General features: G+C 42.2%; 1 long non-coding RNA gene across 2 annotated transcripts in view; it reads left to right on the forward strand.

Moving 5' to 3' along the window:
* Nucleotides 1-10,159, forward strand: part of LOC147752831 (uncharacterized) — a 37,512-nt gene extending 27,353 nt beyond the window's left edge. For both annotated transcript variants that reach the window (XR_015313009.1, XR_015313008.1), the window contains exons 2-3: nt 9,020-9,138; nt 9,972-10,159. This is a non-coding gene — a long non-coding RNA (uncharacterized LOC147752831). The remainder of the gene's footprint in view (nt 1-9,019; nt 9,139-9,971) is intronic.
* The last annotated feature ends 264 nt before the right edge of the window (nt 10,160-10,423 follow it).

The following is a 10,423-nucleotide window of genomic DNA, read 5'->3' on the forward strand; positions in this document are numbered from 1 at the left end:
ATATATTTAAGCTGTATTCATTCTGACTGGCAGAAAACAAATTTTCTTCCTGACCCCACCATAGTCAAGTAATATTAGACAAGGAACTCTCACTTATCTGCGCAATGTAAATGTTGGTTTAGAATTAATCGTCACATTTCATTTTGTCATTTCGTGTCCGACGCTTCAGTTGAAGAAGGACACGGTTAGTAAAAAGGACGCAAGGCTCGACGAAATAAACAAGTCGAGGATCTCGCGTTTTGCTTCCCCCCTCGAAGTCAAAGCCGGCACACTTTAGTTGGAAGAACGCTTCTCTTGTTCTACCAGCGTATCGCTATACTTTTCCACATCAAGTTGCCATAGACAAAGAAGGCAACAGTCGAAAAGGTTACCGGCTACGAAAATCAAAAGCGTTGAAATACAGGAGGTCCTTTGACAAGTTCTCATATGCTACACAAAAACTTTCGGCGCGCTGCGTCGGGGAACAGAGGTCTCTTCAGAGCGACAGCTATTGCATCGAAAACTGAGAACTCACTGGTAGGGAGCGAACGTATGCCTTTTTGCTATGACACTGGTTGACACCCCTGTTTTCCCAAGGTTCGACTTATTGTCTGGGATGGAGCCTATTGATTCCGTCGTACGTCTGTTTTAGATTTATTTAGCCCCCTCCCGGGTCTCCCTTCTTCATCGGTGCGCATTTGCGAAAAAGACATTTCTACAGTTATTCTAAAACTTTAAAAGAATATCTAATAAAAGCCTTTTTAAAAAACCCGACGATTAGAATATGTCGACAAAAACTATAAGAATTGGGAAAGCTGTTAAAAATGCAAAGCAAAAACAACGTGAAGACGCCAAAATAAGTCTACTACAATTTTTAAAATGATTTAGACATATAAAACCCTAATATCAGCTCTGCTGTCCATTCGATTAAATAACAAGCAACCTTTCAGCTTCTTCTGCGGTGGCTGGCTTCTTATCAGCTTTACGTTGCACATACTCTTACTTTATAGATGAAACAGCGTCATCAGCTAGCTCAGCTATGTTTGTTGTTAAAAAAAAATAAATTCAACATCGTATGATATCTTATATACTATTAAGCTAGGCGCTACGTTCAAAATCAAGCTTTCACATACTTGACGCATGTATGTTATCACAGACGCACCCATTAACGATACGTGTTTGTGCTAAAAATAACTGTTTAATACTGCTTTAGTAGTGAGCGCATTATACGATCGGATTTGACTATTACTTTATGCTTGAGTTTGTACGATGAAATGGTTCGAATTCTCCACTAAGACCAAGCCTTCGGTTTCATTAGACATGAATATGCACGACCCTCGGCGGTTGACGACCTTCCGCATGAAATAAAGGCACTACTGCCTAAGGTTTCCCCGAATCTGATCCTCCTCCGCCACGCCGCAGCTTTGCGCACATTCGTGGATTATGCTCGTGACCTTCCGAGTCGCCAGTGAATGACGAGCAAAAATTCCCGTTGTTCTTGAATGTAGGTTGAATAGAGCCGATTCTCTAGGTAAAGAGTTCAAACGCGCAACGCCAGTTCAGCCTAGGCAGGTTTCTTTTTTGTCAGTGGAACGGGACAACGAATAGCGAGGAGTGGCTAGCGAGGAGGCGGGCTCGTTTTTTCGACCAATTTTTACTCTAAGTCCTCATGCCGGTGCCCTATCCGCAAGTTCGTCGCATGCTGATATTAGCAGATTCTCGAGGCTGCTCGAAACAGCGATCCACACTAATGTCTATCGTTCGTGTTTAGTCGTCGGTCTCCCTTCAAGGTATCGTCATCTCCTGGCAGGAGTCTTTTTTGGTGGTAGAGGAGGCAAAAGGAGTCGGTGCCCGACGTTGAGCTGTACAATTTTTGGGGGGTTGATTTCCTGTGTGTTGGCGTTGAACGTATCCTGCCTTTTGGTTTTCTTTCACTCTTCCTTTTTTAAGCTGTCCCTGTCCTTTGCAGGACTGAGCACCGTCGAGTGAATCGAATAGCGAAACACTGCAGAAGGCACGACACGCGCGTACAGAACGAGCGCTGCGAGGGAAAGTACGCCACTACGAAAGAGAATTGTAGTTGTAATGTATTGTGTTATCTGTGATATGCATTAGTTGCCGGCAATAGCGAAGCACAATGCCAAGGTCACTGTAGACTCAAGGACATATTTACTATGGACTAGAGATTCGTTTGCGCGATTCATCGTTGAGGCTCGCGGGGAAACTCGACGAAACAACGCTGAAAGTCGTGGGCGTTTGTAGGCGAAAACGAAACTAAGAGAACAGTATTGCTACCGAGACGGCGTCCACCAACGGCCGCCAATCTGCAATGTATGAGAATCCACTTTCGTAAAAAAGAAACAAATTTGCTTAAATTGGCGTTGCTTGTGTGTATATGCACATCTCGAGGAACGAGGAACTGCGGTAACTTCAGTTTACTGGCAGTGTGCAGATCACTGGTGCCACCCTTCAGTCTACGTAACACATAATGCGGCATGGCAGTCATGTTGAGTGGGCTTTCTACGGCAATCGGAGCAAATCAGTTACAGGTTTTAGTCAATGTATGTGTAAGACTTTTCGTCGTTCATCTATATACAGCTCTTTGACATTAGTTATACTTGATAATCCCATATACGTTTCGAGGCTGAAATAGTACTACGATACGGAGACTTTTCCATTGTTGTTCTTGCACCAGCATATATATTCATAGCTGACGTTTACTGACTGATCCTAGTCGGAGCAGATCACACGCTGGTCAGTTAACACCAGCTCGCGTTTGTGCCGCCAGCGACGCACGGAAAGCTAGCATATGTAGCCAACATGTGAAAAGATTACATATATTTACACGTAAGACATATTAAATCAATTGGACATGCTTACGGTGTTGTTTGAGACAATAAACACAAGTTTTCAATGGAAGACGCGCGCTACTGCGGTACGTTTGATAGAGTTGTCGTTTCCTGTATGTTTTCTATCGATGTATCATTTCTATTAGAATATGAGTATTACCATGACAGAAGTAAAGTTGCCGCGAACGATAAGAGAAGCTATCGTGTAGAAAATAGTACCCGTTTGTTCATGCATGATGCAACGGCCTAACTAGTTCTTAAAAATTGCATATTTGTGCAACATATATGCAAGACATACATTCATATATGGAGCTAACTATGTCCCACGGTGCGTAGAATGGGTTGCTAATAAATGCCTTAAAGAAGATTTTTTTTATTAAATTTCTTCAAGTATCTTAGGGAATAGCCGCATTGAAAAAAAAGGCAAGTACTTTGATATACTGTATTAGGACCGAACGTCGTAAAGAGCCAGTCGGTTTAATTAAAGCTAATTGCTAAGCACGTCACCCGTATCTGTTGAAATACAGAGTAGTATTAACGGAGCAACCTTTATACAGATATGCGCCGCTTCATTCTACCTGACGCATTGAAAGTGTTGAAAGTGCTTGAACAATTCTTCAACGCTCAGATGCCCTCGGCTATATTTTTACCACTAGCATCGGCTCAGTAGGTAGCTCTCAAAGCTGAAGTCGGAGTTGAGGTCTTCTGCAAAGCTAGGTTTCAACCAGTCGGCCTGTCTATTTTTGCGGCACTGTTCTTCAAAGGCACTAAATATAATGAGGTTATTTTATGCAAGAGTCAAACGTGTGCCCTTTTATTCCTCGAGATAATTAGTTGATTATCGGAAATTGACAATTCCCTTTAATGTAATACAGCGATCTCAGGCACGTATAGTTTTATGTCACTAAACGTGAAAATCTTCAATATACTTTGACTAAAAACAGGGCAAACATGGAAGCTTACGTTTTTCATTATTATCTAGATAAAATGCAGCAGGACGTTAGAGATCGAGTATCATGCCGATATGTATCTAAGGTGGCAAACATCGACGTAAAGAACGCTCAGATGGTGTTTGGCTACTTCTGTTGCGATCGATATCAAGTACGCAATGTAATTTTTCTTTTTCTAATTTTGCTGACGTTACTTAGGAAGTGTCGTCTGCTGATCGTGCCGCGCGATCGGACCAGACAACAAACTCTACTTCGGAGCTGTCCGCTTGACGTGTGCAGCATCCGACTGTCAGTAGTTCGATATATCAGCTATGCCTACAGTCATGGCAGCAATTTGAATCAACACACGCTCGATACATATATGGATGATTACCTTATTCTTATGGCGTTTCCGGAGCCGATGTTCACAGCTTCAATCATGGAACCGGCTAGCAACTCTTGAATATATATATAACCCGAAATCTTGAGGCCATCGCTTCCTGAGCTTGTTGTTGTGATCGTGTCGTTGCGGGCGGTGCTTGCCCGCATTCGCGCAATACACAAGGCGGGTTCTGATACTTATAAAGGGTCATGACATGGCGGAGCTCAAGTGGTCACAAAGTGCCCAAATCCGAGGTCACGCTCTCAGCGATTGTAGCTTGCAAACCAATTGTTGTTAGGATCTATACTTGAAGGCGTTAGCGAATCGCTCTAAACAATAAGCGAATCCTTATACCCAGGAGCAGAAAAAGAACCTAAGGAATTGACCGTACGAAGACTGAAAGTGAACGTTAAAGACTAGAGTGTCATCTGTGGAGAACAATGTTGTACAAAGGAAAAAGTATGAGTTGCCTGGACAACTAAACTCTCATTGGTATAGCCATCGCCTAGAGAAGATTGACCAGTTATTTTTTTTATCTGTAGAATCAAAATAGAAAAATAAGGAAAACGATAGTGACGCAGAGAATTTGCCATCAAGCGCTGTCTCTATTATCAAAACAATTAGTTGCCAGGTTTATACATCGGACGGAAGTGAATAGGGAAAAGTTTTGCATCTAAGTTGTCTCGGCTAACTTTTCTCAGAAGCGACACATTTCTAACAATAGAAGATGTACACAGCCAAATACGAAAAACAAACTGCCAACTTTACTGCGGCAGTGATCCACTCTGGGGTGACGCAATCTCTGTGCCTAGCTTTCATATTTATGTTTTCAACTGAGCCCGTGATATGATTTGGATACTATTAAGCTGCATTGTTTAGCGAACAAAAATTTTAGCAAAAATTCATAGATTAACTGATATACATTCTGACGCGTTAAAACAGTTACAGCCACATAAAAACAGTCTGGCGAGAGGTATACTCATATGCCTGTGAACGAGAGCTACCCGCACTTTAGTTCGTAATTCTCTACTAATTGAATTGTGCTGACGTACTTCCATAATGGAGACGCGACAAGATGACTCCTCTGATCGCCTGACGGCGATTATCAAAATTACTCAGATTTACTATTCCCTAATTTTCTTAATCCAGTTAAGCGCCAATGTATTCTTGCGCACATTAATGACACATACCGAAAAACTAAGCTCATCATTGTTATTAATATTGTTCATTTTTTAACAAAATTAGTACGGTTCATTAGGTACTTTTACTGAGTGCCCGTGTCATCTCCTTTCCAGTTATCCCATAATCTTTTTTGCAGTAATTAGCTATCAATAATGGCTCATACTGAGCGTGAATGAAGTTCAGAATTTAAAGAAGTTGCACATTTTTGCTCTGCTGAGTCCAAAGTATATCGGGGGCCTACTGATTCAAATAAAACAGGTTTCATAAGTTAGGTCCACATGTATGATTACACTTAAGAATCTATTATACCCAGAGGCCGAACCTATATACTAATTTAGTACATTATTGAGCATCGATGCCATTCAAGTAAGTATTACCTCATTAGAACTGACTCAAGTTCGCTTCTAAGTGACATGAAGACAAAGAAGCACCTTTTGAAAAATCGATCTAGTCCATTGCTTTCAAAGATAGTGCATTGGTTTTTGCTAACTAATTTACTAAAAATAACATACACTTGGCTCGGGACCTTTATCCAAAGGAAACATTTTAACGCTAGAACTTAGGCGTTAGGTAACTGCGTGGCGAATTAGTTATGCTATTTTAGTTATGCGCTCAGTTTCAGAACAATACAGTAACGCACAAGAACAAATATCCCACAACCAAACCTCTATCGAGGCGGCGGGGGGCAATAGTATTATTACAAGTTTCGAGATCACACAGTCTACCCTACGGAACGGAAATATAGACTCCTTTATCGCGTTCCTTTTCCGTTTTCAAAGGAAACGAGTGAACAGATGCTAGCGATAACCACGGCAAGCGTACCATATATCTTTTAAATATGTTAGTGCATCATCATCGACCGATCATTACACAGTCATTACACATATCCATATCTTCGATCCTCCTAGCTATTCTTTTCGTGCCCATCTTCTCGGAGATGCACGTACACATAACCCAAGGTTGTACTCGCTCTAGAATCGCGCGTTAGTCTCTGTCCTGTGTTTAAACGCTGTTGTTGTTTACTGACCGCACTCCTGAACCAGACGATAATCAAAAAAAAGCGAATCCGCAACCGAAGGTGAGTCTATCCTTAAGCATCGACCCGACCCACGTCCACGCACCGGCTGCTGCCTGCTGATCACCGGGCAGCCAGCAAAATGTAGCAGTAGAATCAGCATTGGCGCATCGACGATCTCGTCACGAGTAGTATACTGGCTGTAGTACGCGCATACTCTGACAGAGGCACCTGGCAACATAGGGCACGCGTTTGCAATCTGGGTACGCAAGGCCACATCGTCAGCAGCGTCGGCAGGCGCCAGCACATGATACTAAACGCTACGCGCACTCACTTGAACATACAGACGAACATGGCCCAGCGAAAATCCTATCGATGGCGAACACGAGGCGGTCGCTTGCTTACGCATGCCCCGTACCAGCGAGGCGGCGGTGGCACCAGCAGTGCCTTTGTCTGGTTATGTTAAGGCTAGAAATCTAGCACCTGGCGACTGCACAGCAGCGTCACATCAACCAACCATGAACCTACTCTATGCGACCACGCGTATATACTCCAGCATGAATCTGGCTGGCAGAGGCGGCCGGTCGTACTGATGACATAGAAGCAGTCCTCAGTTTTTGTACGTGCAAAGCACTAGGTTTCAAACACATTGAATTTTTAGGTCGAACACTGCGTCTCTTGGAACGAGAAAACGCTACTATTAATCAAGTTCGGTTCTCTACGTGTGGGTGATCCTCTAGTGGCTATGTGTCTCTACATGTGTGGAAGAACCACTAGTCATAATTATCGTTGTAGAGGCAGCAGCAGCCACTGAGATCGAAGGCCGGACGAATTGCTTCAGCTATAACGATAATAACAATGGGGCACAGCCTAGAAGCGACGTCATTGGGCCTCGAATGGCACGAGCGTGTGGTGCCAACAAGATACCCTGTGATGGTCGGCGGTCGAGATTTCTTGCCGCTACTGGAGAATAAGCAAAACAATACAGAACAAATATAGTCGCACGTTTAGTAAACGGGACACAATGCGAGAGCGCAAGAAGCCGGCTAGCAAAAGCTTTGATGGAAGTTGCACTAGAAAAATGGAAGAGCGTCTTTGTGGCCGAGGTCGCCAACCGAGTATATACTTCAACCACAACGGCACTTGCTTAAAAGATTCGTTCGAACAGGAACATAAATTAGTCAAATAATTATAAAGTTCAATTACTAGCCCAGAGAACTATGTAGGACATGGCAGAATTGTGCGCCTGTTAAACGTCGTACAAGCAAATTAAGTCTAGCTCTTATGAAACAGGATGCTTAGACATTTGCTGCACTAACGAAAAACAACAATGTTTCGGCTATGTGATTCGATGGCCTAAAAGCCTGATACGTGAAAACTAGAATTAGGACATGTGACATGTTTCTATTTTCCATATCTACACAGACAGATAAAATATGTAATGTGGACATACCGAGCAACACCGGTAAGAAAATATATCTCATTTACTACGCTAGTAAACATAATATAAAGAGCCTAAATCTAGTGGACCCTCAGACTTGATATTGCCCCAGCACCTTTCATTGTTCGAAACCTGAATTCTCTGAGCGGCCTTCGAACCGTTTGCGGAACTCACATGCCTGCTAATTCCATACTACATAAAATTATGTACAATTTTTACTTCTATCAACATTTCAGTTAGCTGAATCGAACTACACGTACTCAACTGTTTGATGAAAAACAAATATATTGCAATACGGCTAGGCGTATAGTGCAATAAAATACCCTAGCTTTTACAATCTAATGATGAACTTAAAGAAACTCACAGAACTTTATTTACAAAATTAAATGTTAACCACCCAATGAAGGATGGAGAGTACCCTGGAGGAGTACCCTGGATGGAGTACCCTGGAAAAGGGTCTACGAAAAATAAAGGCGCTACGAGGGATTTTTATTTTAATATCGTCATTAGTACAGTGCAGAAAAACAACGTATTTAAAATTAAGTATCGATGCAACAGCTGCTTAAAATTAATTCAAACCGTTCCAAGACTGCTATCAAACTTAATTGCAATCCATTCATGTGGAAAGGCTGTTTATCTTACGATTGGAACGACTTGTTAACGATTGTTGTTGTCAACGTATCATAATCATTTGTTGAGATAAACGGATACAGCACACAATATTAGCTTTATGGTTTCCTAAGTTTACTGCTAAAGTAGAGGACCCACCCCTGTATTTACACGGACTGCATAATAAAGATACGCGATCGCTTCTAATAACAATAAAAAAAAAAAAAAGGAGAACTCAAACAGAGCGATTTCTACAGTGTGTTTTTCGCATCAATGCGAGCTGCTCGATATTTTGGTTTGCTAATAATAATGCGGTCGAAGCCTTTGGCTAGCAATGCATCGCCATTATCGTTGAAGGTCAAGCTATGTCAAGAAGGCTACTTCAAGAACAAGCCAGTATTTTGGTCGAAGATCTTGACCAATGAATAGTGTCGACGGAAGGTCGTGTCATTCTTGTGAATACTGGTCGACAAAGTGCAAACTATGCGATTTTTGCGACACTCCAGTAGATCTTTCGAAAAAAGCACGCACCGCTGGTCCACGTTGCCCCGAACCAGCAATGTGTCCCAGCGGAGCGTGATTATGGGGTTTTGGAAAGGAACTAGCCTTGTCGCTGTCATTCTATTATCACAGCTCGGAGCGAAAGCCGTAACATCCAAATGGTGGTATCGGAGAATTTCGTCAACACTCGAACGACGACAAAGCCGGCCTTCCTTCTGCTTCTGAAACTATCGAGCATCGATGCTATTCAAGTAAGTATTATACAAAATCGAGGATAACTGGTTAGCTTTTCTCTACCATTTAGTTTCCTATTAAACATGAAAAAAAGCGTAACGCAACTAAAAGATCCTTGCTCAAGTTTTGAAAGACTTTCACGTCTCGTCGCTAGACACCGCACGCCGCTTGGTTGTATGATAGCGTCATTTCTTTTCATACAGCGAAGCTTATCGGATACTTTCTGCAATAGATTGCGGTGCTTCTTACGAGACATGACCGAACTCTCATCCAGTGCAACTTTATATATACCCCATTATTTGAGTTATAACAGTTGTGGACGCATAGCGAGTTGTTAGGGTCGTCCATGGAGCCTTTACGGCCAATCGTGAATGCGTCAGCATCATCTTAAACCCAGCCATGCCTAAATCCAACGCAAAGCGTTGTTTTCTCTGCCAGAAATAATAGCGTAGCGTAGTTTTCTATGTTTTTCGATGCTCGCGAAGATATTGTCGCGCCCAACGCGCGTGATGGAATAAATACTTTTGAAGATACACGTCCGCAGGAATGTTCCTATATGTAGAATTAGAACATTAGAAAACCATAATTTCTGTGACTAATTTTTTGCATAATCAGGGCAAATTTGAGTTGAAGGCGCATAATGGAATATAACTTCTCTTTTCTACGGTGACGAACTTCCTTGGAATAATGAAGAGTGTATATGGAGACTAGGAATAGTAAAATGCAATAATATACCGTACTCTTTAAAGAATATGTATTTTTAAACGATAATGAGGACAATCAAACTAATGAACCACTTCAGCTCGTAATAAGATATATTACTGAGAACTTCGTTTCTTTTGTACAACAGCAGGATCTGGTCGACGGCTGAGTCATATTTATGGCCTACCAGCAAGAGGGAACACGAGAGAGCTAGCTTTAGCTGTCTTATAGATAGATACCTATACGAGGTTGAGGAGGACAAAACGTATTCAGATAGAGGATGCAACTCGGAGATACAGAGAGTGAAAAACGATAAGCCAGTTAGTGGTCGTACCATAAAAAAAATGTCTAATAATAAAAACTAATTTTTTTGGCTGTTGATGAACGAAAGGTGTCTTAATGCCTCCATCTAGGCACCAGGCCAGAGCATTTACATGCCACACACTCTTGCATCAATAACATCCATAGGACATGGCTGAGCCGCGATGAACCCTCCAGTGCGGCATTGTTCTACGGGCATCAAAAATAACTTGTTGCTTGCAATAATTGCTTGGAACCAGTGTGAAAAGCCGCTGCCACACAAGACCTGTTAATCCCGTA

The sequence above is a fragment of the Varroa jacobsoni genome, unplaced genomic scaffold, assembly GCF_002532875.2.
Source record: "Varroa jacobsoni isolate VJ856 unplaced genomic scaffold, vjacob_1.0 scaffold_955, whole genome shotgun sequence".
Classification (NCBI taxonomy): domain Eukaryota; kingdom Metazoa; phylum Arthropoda; class Arachnida; order Mesostigmata; family Varroidae; genus Varroa; species Varroa jacobsoni.